Below are 16,209 nucleotides of genomic sequence, written 5' to 3' on the forward strand. Positions count from 1 at the left end.
GGCTCCTCCATGTGGAGCATCAGTTTCTTTTTCTGCAGGATGTGTTCCTGCAAACTGAATGCAATTTCCAATGAAAATAGAAGAGATACACCTTCATCCTTTTTTTTCCCACCAGGCTCCTGAGAAGGTTTGGTGCTGTATCAGTAATACCAGTGATGAGTTTGGTGAAGGGAGGGTCTGTGGCACCAGAAATGAGAGTACTGCAGTCACAGGATGTTCTGGTCTCACTTTTGAGGCAAACTCTCAGTGCATTGTCCTAGTGTTGGAACAAAGCTGTCCAGGGGGACTGACACTGTGACATCCTCTAATGGTGTGCTGTGCTGTGCAGTTTCCCCTGGATGGCACCTCTTGGATAGGCTCCTGGGCAGCTGCTTCACTGGGTTTCACTAGTGACCCAGATGTGAGCCACCCTCACCTCAGCAGGCCTAGGCTGCTTAGGCTGTTGGAATGACCTTCCCCAGGGGAAAAGGGTACACTTCCCTGTGCGTGAGTTAGTGGAGTGGGATCAACTATCCTGATGTTATGAACCCAAAACAGCAGGGCTTGTGTTTCTCAAGTGTGACCCCTAGGCCCAATTTGTCCATACTTACTGCACTCAGGTGTTTAAGATATTCAAGCCCTTTATTTTGATGCTTCTCTGACTGCCAGTCCAATTTAAATACCTGTTCTCAATAAGTGAATGCTGAAGCATTCATGAACATTACTTGTTCAACAAGCCACTCTTAGCTCGTGGTTTGTAAGAGATTTAGCATGTAGCTGCCTGGGCAGATGTCAGAATGAATCTGCTCTCCTATGGATCTTTTACAGCTGGAGCCTTCAATGCTTAAGAGAGAAGACTGATGTGAAAAATTACCTAGACATGGGAGTCCAGTAAAGGGTCTTGACCTGTAGAGATTCTCTGGTGTCTGAGAAAAGTTTAGGTCTTGCCTCTCCCTTCCTCTTTATGGGAATACTAGGCATCTATTTCTATGAACTCATGCAAATCTGGTATCTCTGAGCCCTCACTTCTTCTGTCAAGAATGACAAAGAGTTTTAAAATATTTCAGGAGGAAAAAGATAATTATGGGTAGCAGACAGGCACAGGTAGAGCCCTGCTATGTCAATCGAACATACAGTTCTGGTTCTGAGCCCTTATGGCCATTTGAGAAGGCCATGATGGTCCTGGAATTGTTTGTATAAGCTATCAGGATGTTTCACTTTTCCTAACTGTCCTCCTAGTTAGACAGAAGGGGTGAATGACTTTTGCCACTTCTTGAGGTGAAACTCTTAGCAGTGACAATATCCCACCATGTTTTTGATGGGATATCATGTTATTGATGAGCTCTGTCTTTGAGTACAAAGCTGTTTGCTCCCACCTCTTCCAGAGTGGATTGTGCCCACAAAATTTCTCTCTGCCCAAATCCTTTCAGATGCTTTCTTATTGTTACAGACCAAATAAAGGAGAGTTCCTAGTGCAGACAGCAGGGAAATAAGGTCAGAGCCAAAAGCTGTTCTGCTCCCTGTGGACACACACACTGGTGTGATAAAGGGGAGCAGGGTAGCCAGTGGCTAAGCCAGGGCAGTGCCAGAAAATCAGCCTGATCTCCTACCAAGGGTCTGGTGTTGGATTCTTATGGTGCTATCATGGTGCCAAGAGCCTGGGTCAGGGGAGTCATGGAGCCAAAGTAAATATTATAGCAAAGGCTGATGAGAACAGACTGCCTCTCTAACATCATGGGTTTCTCAGAAATTTGAGTGCTAAGACCTTTAGCTTTTTTTGTTTCTGCCATAACAAAAAAGTCTGCTCAGGTGACCTCCTTCTTTCCTGTCTCTTTTCCCCCATCCCTCCTCTTTCAACTTTTTTTTTCCCTCCTCAGTCCCAAATCACCATTATTAATCACTTTAAAGGGCTGAAAATAAAGGTGAGAAATTGGAACAAGTATTCTACTTCTCACATTCAGATTCAGTTTGGGCTGGAGCACAAGGTATGCAACAGGCTTTGTGTCCTTGCTCTTGGCAAAGAGTGCAGAGAGGATATGCCAGCCATGGTGGCAGAGGAGAAGGTGGTGATAAAGCACTGCTCAGTTGAGCCTGGGTGTTGCTTCTCTGGCTCTCTCTTCCTTTTAGCTCCACAAACAGTCTGCGATACTTGCGAAGAAGGGTAGGTCTGGCTTCTGCTTCCCAGTCAGCTGAAATGCCACAGGATGTGGCTTCTCGTTTTTTTCCTCTCTAGTCCTCTGGGAACAAAACCTTCATGTTCCAAATACAGCCACTTCAGAGGGGAGGTACAGGCAGATTTCCCCATGCTTGCCTCTCTGTTTTCCCCCTTTGACCAAGCAGCACTGCACTGAGTTCTTTTCACAGCTTCTTGCTTAACTGCCACAGATTTACCTATCACTTGCCTTCTTTTCATTTCAAATTATTCACAGACTAAGAAATACCTTTTAGTTCAAACCCCAGGAGTCCTCATATTTTATAGTAAGGAGACACATGGTCATATTTCAGCTTGCAGTTTTTAGAGGTCTGGAAATAAACATTTGGCTTTTCTCAGTGCCAAGCTGCTTAATAACCTGTTACAGCCTACACCTACTAATGCTCTCAGACACAAAGGTGTTGCCCCTTTATAGATGCTTTTTTCCCTGGCATGCCTTTTGGAGGTTGATTTTTTTTTTTTTTTTCAGTCTTGGCAGATAAAGTGCAAGCTCTTTTTTTGCAAGTAGCCACTTTAAACTTTCCACTTCAGCTTGTTATTGCCCAATTGCTAAGAATCTTATTTCCTGTTGTGTTTTCTCTTTATTTCCATTTGGTTTTGGGTAGTTCTTGAGTTATGGTGTCTTCTCACAATAACAGCAGATGTCAGCATGGTTTGTCTTGTGGCGTAGATTGTTTAGAGCAAACCAGTTCTGCCCACTGTGCCCATTCCTGTGAGCTAGCAGTGCATCATGAAATTCCTTTAGTGCATAAAAGGTAAAGACAGACTGATTTTCATGTGAGGAACTGATGGAACCACTGTGTGACTGTTATTTAGTGGACTTTACTGGTGGAATTGAGTGTGTTTCAGAGATTGCAGCAAGATTAATTCCCACCCTTTTATAGGTGGGAAAACCAAAGCACATGTAAAAGTTATTCTGCATATCAGGTGCTGAACTGAGAATACAACCAGAATTTGTCTTCAGCCTCTCAAACCTGTGGCTTCTCCCTTCCCTGTGTGGAGAGGGTTTACACACAAGTGTGATTGAAAATGCCAAAAAACTATGCCTTGACTAGGTTATTTCATGGCAGCTAATGTTGACATCTGTTGATTTTTTTCCAAGGCTCACGCAGAAAATGGGGAGAAAATAGAAAGGATTGGAATGTGTTTACAAAGTTATAGCAGTGATGATGAATCAGGGCAACACAAGTAGAAATCTTTCTGAAGGGGGCAGAATGCTTAAGAGTTGCTCTGACGGGAGACTCTGATGAATTGTTCAAGAGGTTGCATGAAAAGGCAGGGGGTAGGAGATCTGTCATAGAAAAAGAAGAAATGCTGGGGAGATCTGTGGGGCATGGGGAACCCTATGATATGTCCCAGCTTCAGGACAGAAATGACTCTGTACCATCAGTCTGAGAAGTATTTGTCATACTTGACTTCCTAAAATCTCTGGCAGAGCTGATTTCTCAATCTCCTTTTGTTTCTATTCCAGCAATCCATAACACTGTAATGTTATTCCTCATATACACCCCAGACCCCCATCTTGCTGTGATTTGATGCCTGTACTTGAGCTATTTACCAAGAGCATGGAGGGTAGGTTATTCTTTTCCTCTTTACAGCAGCTAATACTGTTCTCACCTCTCCTCTCTGTCCTCCTTCCTTTAGGCTACCAATGCTGATGAACATTGTGGCTACTAACGCAATTTTTATAATGAATATCCCAGTTGCTCTGTAACATTTTCATCCAGACCATATTTTTCCTAGTTGTTTTTTGCCAAGGTCACATGAAACACAGTTGAAGCCCTCAGCAGTCAGTGTATGTGGTTTTATGTGCTTGTCTGATCTCTCTATGAGGTCTTTGTCATAGAAAGAAATACACTTCATTGGATGTGTTTGTGACAGATGTTGGTGGGAATTTACCTACCTCCCAAATACTGGGTAGAGGCTCCCATGTGGTTTGTTAGTTTTGTTTTCTCACAGAGTTGAAGTTTAATGAAGCAAGCCATAATTCTGCCTCCTCCCTTCCCCCTTTTCTAAGATGGACATTGTCTTTACAACTCTTCTGGAAGCATCTTAGTTCTGCACAAGCTGTCAGATACCACTTCTGATGGCTCTGAGGATTGTTCTAAATTCCTCTGGATTAATTTCGTCCAACTAAAAACTATACATTTTATCTATTTTTTTCTTTATGAATTCTAACCTGAAGTTATCTCCGATGTTACTGGTATTAATTTTGTTGACTGCCTGATCTGTAATGGTTTTTTAATAGGCACTGAAGCAAAAAAATTCATTAAACACTTCCTTGCTTAGTGATTTTTAATAGGAGCTCTCAATGTCTCTTAATAGATCTGTTCATCACTTGTTTTCCTTTTATAAATATTGTACAAATGCAAGCTTTAACATGGTTTTTTCTCTGTTAGTTGTATGTTACTTTCTGCCATGGCCTCTCTGATTTTCATCTCTATATATCGGTACCATCATTGCTTGTAATTTGTATCTCTTCTTCCAGAATCTACGTGCTTCCCTCTCTGTGGGAGAGGTTGCTGAAGAACCATAAGATTTAGTCTCTTTCTCCATGCCATTTCTGCATGAGGACAGTTTGTGAGTTAGGTATGCTTCCTTTAAGGATTGGAGGTGCATATGAACTTCTTTCCTCATTGGATCCGAATTCTGTTCATTTCATTCTGTGTTCAACAACTTATTTTGCTCTTCTCCCTTTTCCTTCTCCTGAGACTCTGAGACTTTATAGTTTTCTCCTTCTCTATCAGTTTCCTTCCCTGCTTTTCTGTTTCAGTGCATTTCACTACTGTCAGCATCAAATACTCCTCTGAGTGATTTCAGAGACTTTGCATCTACAGTATTTCTTCTTGCATATGGCTGAACAACCTGTGGAGCAGCCTGTGCTCTTGTCTCAGCTCATTCCTTGCTCCCCCTGATTACTACAGGTAACCACTGTCATGTTTCAGTTTGGCTTAAATTTCATAATTTGGCTTCTAAATTGTTTTCTTATGGCCTGAATTTACCCCAACCATCTCTGCCCTCTCTGTCAGATCTTACTCCAATTTGCCAGTGTTGGGGTTTTTAGTTTAGTCCTAGGTTTGTTTTTTTTTTTTTTTTTTTTTTTGTTAAAGGAATTTTTTCCCATAGCATGTTGCTAGGAGATAAATGGCCATACTTGAGAGGAGATAGCCATACTTAAGAAAGACAAAAGGGCCCGGCCAGGCTTTTGTTCTCACCTGGCGGGCAGTTCAGTTGGTTCTCAGCGTCTGGAGGGAGAAGGTGCAGAGAAAGGAGCTGCTGGTTCCCGTTTTCGGCGTCTTTCCTTTCTGCTGGAAACAACACCGGGGACCCCAAAGCTGCTTTCCCTGCCCTGCTGGAGCCTGGGGCTGCGGCCGCCCTGCCCCGCTGCTGCTTCGAGCCTTCGCTGCATTGTAGCCGTGCTTACCCTGCCTGCCTGGAGCCCCGGGGGGTTCCCCTTTTGGATACATCTCGTCTGCCACCCGGGATTTGTGTTTGTACCTGCCGCTCCAGCCTACCAGTCCAGCCTGCTGTTTCCGGGAACCCGGGACCAGCTGCCCACCGGTTTGTGGAGCTCCGTTGTTCCATCCTTCCCCGGGATCCCAGGGCACCAAAGCAGCCACGTGCTCCCCGAGCTCGCTCCAGAGCGCCCCCTGCAGCCGCGGGAGAACCATCGCACCTGCCCTGCTCACCGGGAGCCGCCAGCGATCCCTGTCGGCTGCGAGCGGAACTGCACCCGAGGGGAAATAGCCTGACAGCCGAGAAGGCCGGGACTGGGTTTGTGTTTGCTGTTACTGTCATAGTTGTTGTTGTTTTGTTCGACTGGTTATATATCTACCTATCTATCTATCTATATATATATATAGTAAAGAACTGTTATTCCTATTTCCCACATCTTTGCCTAAAGACCCTTGATTCCAAAATCATAACTCAGAGGGAAAGGGGTTACATCTGCCACTCCAAGGGAGGCTTCTGCCTTCCTTAGCAGACACCTGTCTTTCAAACTGAGACAGATCTTGGCGCCCAATGTGGGGCCTGAGGGCATTAAGAGAGAGAGGTGAAAAAGGAATAACAGTTCCTGGATAACTTAATTTGGTGTGTTGGATATAGGAACCTTGGTAGGCAGCACTATGTGGTCTACTTTGCCCTGGTTCGGGTGGCATGTGGCCGTGTCTATATTCTTCCCCTTTGCAGCTCCTTACTTGAATATGGGTCCTCTGACTAAGGCTACCATTGCTGTTATCCAGCTTGTGCTATGGGTCAAGAAGGTGAGGAATTCTTGGGTTTTTAACCTCCTCCGGAATGTGGGCACGTGGATAAATGGCTATCACACACTGAGCGCATGTTTTTGGGGTTATGTTAACAATGGTACCTTCTGTGAGGAAATGACACCAGGGGAAGTTTTCCCCCAACCCCTCAACCAGTTCTTTGGACCCACCCCATCAATTTTCGAAGGGTTTAGATTCCCTCTGAATACTAACCACCTGCTGCTGGTAGGCCTACTCTATTTAGCATTCAAGGATAAGTTGAGATTGGCTTGGATAACTACCCAGACACCAGCCCCAGAGACTAGAGATCCTGCCCCAGAGCCTGATCCTGCCCCAAAACCTGACATGGCCCCAGAGAGTAAAGTTCCTACCCCAGAGCCTGATCCTGCCCCGGAACCTGACATGGCCCCAGACACTAGAGATCCTACCCCAGAGCCTGATTCAGCCCCAGAGCCTGACACAGCCCCAGACACTAGAGACCCTCCCCCACAGCCAGATACCGCCCAACAGCCCACCTCAGAAATGGACTACCCGAAATGGGTGGGGGTACTGGCGAAAGGGATGCAGGAGATGTGCCAGGAGATGGGCCAGGTGCACCAGGAGATGGGCCAGGTGCACCAGGGGATATGCCAATTGCTAAGGGAATACACCTCCTCAGCTAGTGAAAAAACCTCCCCCTGCCCCAAAAAGGGTGAGTCTGACGGTGCAGCAGTGGAACCCACGGATGTTACAACCACCCAGGTTTCAGCTGAACCCCAAGGACAAGTACAGCCAGCAGCAGTCGCCCCTGTGCAAAGGAGGAAGTGTAAGACCAAATCAGTACGACCAGTTAATGATGATGGGGAACCAGGGCCCTCACAACCAGCAGGTGAGCCAGAGCCAGAAATCATCATTGAGTCCCTCTCGTACGACAGTCTCCGTGGTATGCGAGACGACATTGTGCAAAGGGGGCGTGAGCCTTATACCACCTGGCTGCTTCGGGTTTGGGACCTTATGGGCACAAGTGTGCAACTGGATAGTGGTGAGGCAAGGTATCTGGGATCGTTGACCCAGGACCCAGGTGTGAACCAGGTATTTGTGAGGGAGCCAGGACCCCTTTCTCTCTGGGACCGGCTCTTAATGAGTGTGAGAGAAAGGTTCATTCACAAAGAGAGAATGCAGGAGTACCATCATAGAATGCAGTGGAAGACACTTGAGGAAGGGATCCAACAGCTAAGAGAGGTGGCAGTATTAGAGGTACTCTTTGGGAGGGATGGACAGCACGGTAATGACCCCGATAAGGTCAGGTGCACAGGACAGATGATGTGGAACCTGGCAAGACTAGGGCCATCGCAATACACCACCTTCATTGCAACCATTGATGCTGACAATAACCGAGAAACAGTGGGCTCTGTTGCCAACAAGCTCAGGAATTATGACAGCATGGTCAATGGTCCGCTGAAAGCTCATGTCTCTGCTGTGGTCCAGGACCTCAAAGAGGAGATGAAGGAGATGAGGAAGGAAATGAGGGAGGAGATGGAGGAGATGAGGAAGGTCAGTGTGGCACCAGTGCGAGTCACAGGCCCCCAGGTCAGAGCCCGTCGTCCCCCTGCGAGAGAGAGAGGGTACACCCCACGAGCTGAGCTGTGGTTTTTCCTGTGTGAGCATGGGGAAGACATGAGAAGGTGGGATGGGAAACCCACTTCTGTCCTGGCAGCGCGGGTGCGTGAACTCAAGGAGGGAGGCACTAACCGAGGGGGTTCCGCTAAGGTGAAAGTAGCCTCAGCCTCCCGTGACCGAGCTGCCAGGTATTACAGACAGGAGGATGATATGTCAGATCCCCTCGAAGGTACCTCTAGTATGTATGCCCAGGGAAAGAATGATAACCAGGGCTAGAGGGGCCCTGCCTCTAGCCAGGAAGAGGCACGGGAGAACCGGGTTTTCTGGACGGTGTGGATCCGATGGCCTGGCACATCAGAGCCACAAAAATATGATGCATTGGTTGATACTGGGGCACAGTGTACTTTAATGCCATCGGGACATGTGGGGGCAGAACCTGTATCCATTGCTGGGGTGACAGGGGGATCACAGCAGTTGACCCTTTTGGAAGCTGAGGTGAGCCTGACTGGGAAGGAGTGGCAAAAGCATCCAATTGTGACCGGTCCAGAGGCCCCATGTATTCTGGGCATAGACTTCCTCCGGAATGGTTATTACAAAGACCCAAAGGGACTCAGGTGGGCGTTTGGGATTGCTGCTGTGGAGGCAGAGGGCATTAGGCAGTTGAACACCCTGTCCGGACTGTCTGAGAATCCTTCTGCAGTTGGGCTCCTGAAAGTGGAAGAGCAACGAGTGCCAATTGCCACCTCAACAGTGCACCGCCGGCAGTATCGGACGAATCGAGATGCTGTGATTCCCATCCACAAGATGATTCGTGAGCTGGAGAGCCAAGGGGTGGTCAGCAAGACCCACTCACCCTTCAACAGCCCCATTTGGCCTGTGCGCAAGTCTGATGGGGAATGGAGATTGACTGTGGACTATCGTGCTTTGAATGAAGTGACTCCACCACTCAGCGCTGCTGTGCCGGACATGTTGGAGCTCCAGTATGAGCTGGAGTCCAAAGCAGCGAAGTGGTATGCCACCATTGACATTGCCAATGCATTTTTCTCCATTCCTCTGGCAGCAGAGTGCAGGCCTCAGTTTGCTTTCACCTGGAGGGGTGTGCAGTACACCTGGAACCGACTGCCCCAGGGGTGGAAGCACAGTCCCACCATCTGCCATGGGCTGATCCAGGCTGCACTGGAAAAGGGTGAGGCCCCAGAACATCTGCAGTACATCGATGACATCATTGTGTGGGGGAACACCGCAACAGAAGTGTTTGAGAAGGGAGAGAGAATAATCCAAATTCTCCTGGAAGCTGGTTTCGCCATCAAGAAGAGCAAAGTCAAGGGGCCTGCCCGAGAGATCCAGTTCCTGGGAGTGAAGTGGCAAGATGGACGACGTCAGATTCCCACTGAGGTCATCAATAAGATCACTGTGATGTCTCCACCGACCAACAAGAAGGAAACACAAGCTTTCCTAGGCGCCATAGGTTTCTGGAGGATGCACATTCCTGAGTACAGCCAGATCGTGAGCCCTCTCTACCTGGTTACCCGCAAGAAGAACGATTTCCACTGGGGCCCTGAACAACAGCAAGCCTTTGCCCAGATCAAGCAGGAAATCGCTCACGCCGTAGCCCTTGGCCCAGTCAGGACAGGACCAGAGGTGAAGAACGTGCTCTACTCTGCAGCCGGGAACAATGGCCTGTCCTGGAGCCTTTGGCAGAAGGTGCCTGGTGAGACTCGGGGCCGACCGCTGGGATTCTGGAGCCGAAGCTACAGAGGGTCCGAAGCCAACTACACTCCCACAGAGAAAGAAATCTTGGCAGCCTATGAAGGAGTCCAAGCTGCCTCAGAGGTAATTGGAACTGAGGCACAACTCCTCCTGGCACCCCGACTACCGGTGCTGGGGTGGATGTTCAAAGGAAAGGTTCCCTCCATGCATCACGCCACCGATGCTACTTGGAGCAAATGGATCGCCCTCATCACGCAGCGCGCCCGAATTGGAAACCCAAGTCGCCCTGGGATCTTGGAAATAATTACGAACTGGCCAGAAGGTGAGACTTTTGGGTTATCTTCTGAAGAAGAAGAGGAGCAGGTGACGCGTGCCAAAGAAGCCCCACCATACAACGAGCTACCAGAGAGTGAAAGACAATATGCCCTCTTCACTGATGGTTCCTGCCGCATTGTAGGCGCTAGCCGGAAATGGAAAGCCGCTGTATGGAGCCCCACACGACAAGTTGCACAGGCTACTGAAGGAGAAAGTGGATCGAGCCAATTTGCTGAACTCAAAGCCGTTCAATTAGCTCTGGACATTGCTGAAAGAGAGAAGTGGCCAAAGCTCTACCTTTACACTGATTCATGGATGGTAGCCAATGCTCTGTGGGGTTGGCTGGAAAGGTGGAATAAGGCAAACTGGCAGCGCAGAGGAAAACCAATCTGGGCTGCTGAGGAGTGGAAAGACATTGCCACTCGAGTAGAGAAGCTATCTGTGAAGGTCCGTCATGTAGATGCTCACATTCCCAAGAGCCGGGCTAATGAAGAACATTGTAATAACAAGCAGGTAGATCAGGCTGCGAAAATAGAGGTGTCCCAGATAGACTTGGATTGGCAACATAAAGGAGAGTTGTTCCTAGCTCGATGGGCCCATGATGCCTCAGGCCATCAGGGCAGAGACGCCACCTATAAGTGGGCACGAGACCCAGGGGTGGATCTAACCATGGACAGTATCTCCCAGGTGATCCATGACTGTGAGACATGCGCTGCGATCAAGCAGGCCAAGCGGGTGAAGCCCCTGTGGTATGGTGGGCGGTGGTCCAAATACAAGTATGGGGAGGCCTGGCAGATTGATTACATCACACTGCCTCAAACCCGCCAAGGCAAGCGCCATGTGCTCACAATGGTAGAAGCCACCACAGGATGGCTGGAGACCTACCCTGTGCCTCACGCTACTGCCCGGAACACCATCCTGGGCCTCGAAAAGCAAGTCCTTTGGAGGCATGGCACCCCTGAGAGGATTGAATCTGACAATGGGACTCACTTCAAGAACAGCCTTATTAACACCTGGGCTAGAGAACATGGCATTGAGTGGGTGTACCACATCCCTTACCATGCACCAGCAGCTGGGAAGGTTGAGCGGTGTACTGGACTGCTTAAAACCACTTTGAAGGCACTGGGTGGGGGGAGTTTCAAAAACTGGGAGATGCATTTAGCAAGAGCCACCTGGTTAGTTAACACCCGAGGCTCCACCAGCCGAGCCGGCCCTGCCCAATCCGAACCCCTACAAACGACGGATGGGGATAAGGTTCCAGTGGTGCACATGAGAGGTATGCTTGGAAAAACTGTTTGGGTAAAGTCTGCCTTGAGCAAAGACAAACCCATCTGTGGGGTTGTTTTTGCTCAGGGACCAGGTTGCACCTGGTGGGTGATGCAAAGAGATGGAGAGACCCGATGCATACCGCAAGGGGACCTTGTTTTAGGGTGAACTACCCATGGCTCTGTACTTGTATCAGTATCAGCATGTACATATGTATATAATTTAGGTGATGCTTGTATTTATATGGTTAAAAAGTTAAGTTTCATGTAACATGTTAGTATGGAAAAAAATTCGGGGTGGATAATGTTGGGGTTTTTAGTTTAGTCCTAGGTTTTTTTTTTGTTTTTAGTTTTTTTTTTTTTTTTTTTTGTTTTTTGTTAAAGGAATTTTTTCCCATAGCATGTTGCTAGGAGATAAATGGCCATACTTGAGAGGAGATAGCCATACTTAAGAAAGACAAAAGGGCCCGGCCAGGCTTTTGTTCTCACCTGGCGGGCAGTTCAGTTGGTTCTCAGCGTCTGGAGGGAGAAGGTGCAGAGAAAGGAGCTGCTGGTTCCCGTTTTCGGCGTCTTTCCTTTCTGCTGGAAACAACACCGGGGACCCCAAAGCTGCTTTCCCTGCCCTGCTGGAGCCTGGGCTGCGGCCGCCCTGCCCCGCTGCTGCTTCGAGCCTTCGCTGCATTGTAGCCGTGCTTACCCTGCCTGCCTGGAGCCCCGGGGGGTTCCCCTTTTGGATACATCTCGTCTGCCACCCGGGATTTGTGTTTGTGCCTGCCGCTCCAGCCTACCAGTCCAGCCTGCTGTTTCCGGGAACCCGGGACCAGCTGCCTACCGGTTTGTGGAGCTCCGTTGTTCCATCCTTCCCCGGGATCCCAGGGCACCAAAGCAGCCACGTGCTCCCCGAGCTCGCTCCAGAGCGCCCCCTGCAGCCGCGGGAGAACCATCGCACCTGCCCTGCTCACCGGGAGCCGCCAGCGATCCCTGTCGGCTGCGAGCGGAACTGCACCCGAGGGGAAATAGCCTGACAGCCGAGAAGGCTGGGACTGGGTTTGTGTTTGCTGTTACTGTCATAGTTGTTGTTGTTTTGTTCGACTGGTTATATATCTACCTATCTATCTATCTATATATATATATAGTAAAGAACTGTTATTCCTATTTCCCACATCTTTGCCTAAAGACCCTTGATTCCAAAATCATAACTCAAAGGGAAAGGGGTTACATCTGCCACTCCAAGGGAGGCTTCTGCCTTCCTTAGCAGACACCTGTCTTTCAAACCGAGACAGCCAGCCACACTGAGGAGTTAAAATGCTTGTTTTACAAAATCCCTCAGGGAAGACAGCAGCAAAGGAAAGTCAGAAATGCTGGATGTGTGTGTGGTGGAGGGTTGTGAAAATCAGTACAGCAAAGTTAACTTCAAGGCTAGCCTGTTTATGAAGTGAAGTCACTATATTGAAGATAGAGCTGATAGAATTTTCTTGTAAAGACCCCATTTTGCTCTTGAGTGAAGAGGATGAAGACATTAACTCAGTCACATCCTCCTTGGCAGCAGAGTGTTCTGTTGCATTGGCTGAAACCATTGTTTTCATCTCATAGAAGTCCAACAAGTAATGAAACCTTAATCCTTCTGTTTCCTAAGCAGAACATCATGTGTTCTCTATTTTAATTGGATTGAGGCCATGCTGATACTTCATTAGTACAACTATGAGCCTTACATAAATTCTTGTGTGTGAGTTCTGATCTCCTGGATGGTGTTTCAGCTTCATGTTCCTGTGCCTGTGTGTGCCTGCTGTATTACTCTGTCAAAACTCCTGTCTAATATGTATTTGTGTTGTGCAAATATTGTATTTTTGATGTGTACTTTTATTATCAGGCAAAGATGGGTGGAGGAAAACTGTGAAGTCCAGAAATGCCCAGTATCTGATCATAGAATTATTTGGATTGGAAGGGACAATTTAAAGATCATATAGTCCAATGCCTCTGCATTGAGCAGGTGCATCTTCATCTACATCAGTTTGCTCTGAGCCCTAGCAGGATTTGTTCTGCGATCTTCCCAGGCACAGAGGTAAGGTTGGCAGGTCAGTAGTTCACAGGACCTCCCTTTCTACCCTTTGTTAAGATAGGTACAATGTTTCCCTTTTTCACCTGGGACTTCACCTGACTGCCATGACTTTTCAAATATCATGGAGAGTGGCTTGGCAACTACATGAACCAAATCCCTCATGACTTTGGTATGCATCTTGCCAGATCCCATAGACTTAATATATGTTTCAGGTGGTTCCTCAGCTGGTCTCAAACCTGATCTTCTCTTACAGTGGGAGGGACTTTGCTCCCTCAGTCCCTGCCCTGCCTCACTCAAGAGGTGTGGGAAGAGTGAAGAGACAAAAAATGGAGTACCTTGTATGTTGTTCCCAGTTTGCCAGGCATATTTATCAGAAGTAGTACCTTTTTTTACATTCTTTTCTGGCAGATATACCTATAGAAGACCGTCTTAGTATTCTTAACATCCCTTGCCAAGTTCAGCTCCAGCCACACCTTGGCCTTCCTGACCCCATCTCTACACATACAAAGAATATCCCTATATTCTTCCCAGGATACCTCTCCTTGCTTCCACTGCCTGTGCATTTCCTTCTTGCCCTTTTATTTTGACCAGCAGGTCTTGACTCATCCATGGTGGTCTCTTGCCATCCTTTCCTGATTTCTCATGCGTGGGGATTGAGAATTCTTGTGCTCTGTGGAAAGTGAGATCCTTGAAGATCTGCCAGCTCTGCTCTGCTCCCTTGTCCCTGAGGGTGGTTTCCAGGGGGTCTTATTGACTTGAACTTAGGAAGCAAAACTTAGGAATTTTGCTTCCCTAAAATTCAGTGGCCTGACTTTACTCAGCCTGACCCATATTCCCCAGGATTATGAACTCCAGCAATGCAGGATCACTGCAGCCCAGGTTGACTTCAATCTTGATGTCACCAATTAGTTCACTTGTGCTGGGGAGTGACAGGTCTGGTATCACATCTCCTTTGGCAGGGATGTCTATTACCTGACTTAAGAATTTACTCTCGATGCATTCCAGGAGTTTCCTGGATTACCCACAGCTTGCTCTGCTACTTTTGCAGCAGATGCCATTTGTTGAAGCAGGATGATAGCCCTAATCATGACTTTAAGCTTCTCTTCTGGATGCTATAGGTTTGTAAGGTGCAAACTATGTGAAGAACTAAACAGATGCAGAAAATCCAGCCCCAAAACCAGTTTACAAGAATGAATGGTTAGAGGATAGAGAAGCTCACAGAAATAGTGGTGTTGTGTTTGCTTATCACTGTGGATACAGTTCAACATGTTCAGTTCCCCCATGCTGTTTACAATACAAATTCAACAGCCACCTGCTGGCACATGAGAGATTGAAAGTCAAATTAACTCTGAAGTGAGAACAGGTTTTGTAGTTCTGTGTGACCAAAAGTTTGTTCGTTTTATAATTAATATTGGACTGTCAGTAAAAGAAAATGAATATTTAAATAGTGTTGACAGACCAATAGGAGCTCAGGTTTTGCATCACTAGACTCCTAACTTATCTTGAATTAGGACTCTTCCAGGAGCAGCAGCAATCCTTGTTATAGCTGGATACTGCCCATAGCAGTGAGTCCCTCACCACTGTCCAGAGTTCCCTCGAGCTGCTGACACAGCTCTGATTCGGTTCAATGTGCATTGTCCAACAGGGATGAGAGAGGAAAAACTAATAATTTAAAAATAAAACCCCGTGAAAAGTAGAGTAATGGCGAAACCCCCTCTGTGTTCCACATGGAGAAGTGCTACAAGCAGTCTCTCTGAAATCGTAGGTGCCAGCTCGGCCCTGCGAGGCTGCGGTTCCAGGAGCGCCGCTCCCCGAGGCTGCCATCTGCAGGCTCTCCAGCTCCGCGCCGGCCCTCAGGAACACGTCACGCTGCGGCACGACCGCCGAAAGAACTTCATTTGGCTGTACAGGCAGAGTTTCAGCCATCTGATTTGCCACACAGCAAACTCAGGATAGGCAGTGTGCACTCGGAGCCCAGAAAGCCAAATCCTGGGCTGCATCCTAAGCAGCGTGGGCAGCAGGGCGATGGAGGAGATTCTGCCCCTCTGTTCTGCTCTGCTTTGGTGAGACCCCACCTGCAGTGCTGCATCCAGCTCTGGGGTCCCAGGACAGATAGGGCATCAGCCTGTCGGAGCGAGCCCAGAGGAGGGTCACCAAGTTGGTCAGAGGGATGGAGTACCTTTCCTATGAGGAAAGGCTGGGAGAATTGGGGTTTTTCAGCCTGGAGAAGAGAAGGCTCTGCAGTGACCTAGTTCTGGCCTTCCAGTACCTGAGGGGAGCCTACAGGAAAGAGGGAGAGGGACTTTTTATGAGAGTATGTAGTGACAGGACAAGGCGCAATGGCTCCAAACTAAAAGAGAGTAGGTTTAGCTTAGATGTTAGGAAAAAATTTTGCTGTGAGGGTGGCAAGGCACTGGAACAGATTGCCCAGAGAAGCTGTGGATGCCCCATCCCTGTTAGTGTTCAAGGCCAGGCTGGACGGGGCTCTGAGCAACCTGATCTAGTGGAAGGTGTCCCTGCCTGTGGCAGGGGGTTGGTACTAATTGATTTTTAAGTTCCCTTCCAACCGACACCATTCTATGATTCTATATAATTTTATTTTTTACAAAGTGCAGACCAGGTACTGTTCAAGAGAATGTTAAATGCAATTAATTTTTGTATATATTGACATCTAGAAACACATAAATCGTGTAGGAAGCTTTATCAGGGCTTTTTTTCCCCCTAGTTACACTAGTCTGCAACTTTCCCACACAGGTCGCTTTCCTTTTTTTTCCCTCCCTTAACTTCTACTTTGTTTGGCAGCCA

Source organism: Aphelocoma coerulescens, chromosome 5 (genome assembly GCF_041296385.1).
Source record: "Aphelocoma coerulescens isolate FSJ_1873_10779 chromosome 5, UR_Acoe_1.0, whole genome shotgun sequence".
In the NCBI taxonomy this organism is placed as follows: domain Eukaryota; kingdom Metazoa; phylum Chordata; class Aves; order Passeriformes; family Corvidae; genus Aphelocoma; species Aphelocoma coerulescens.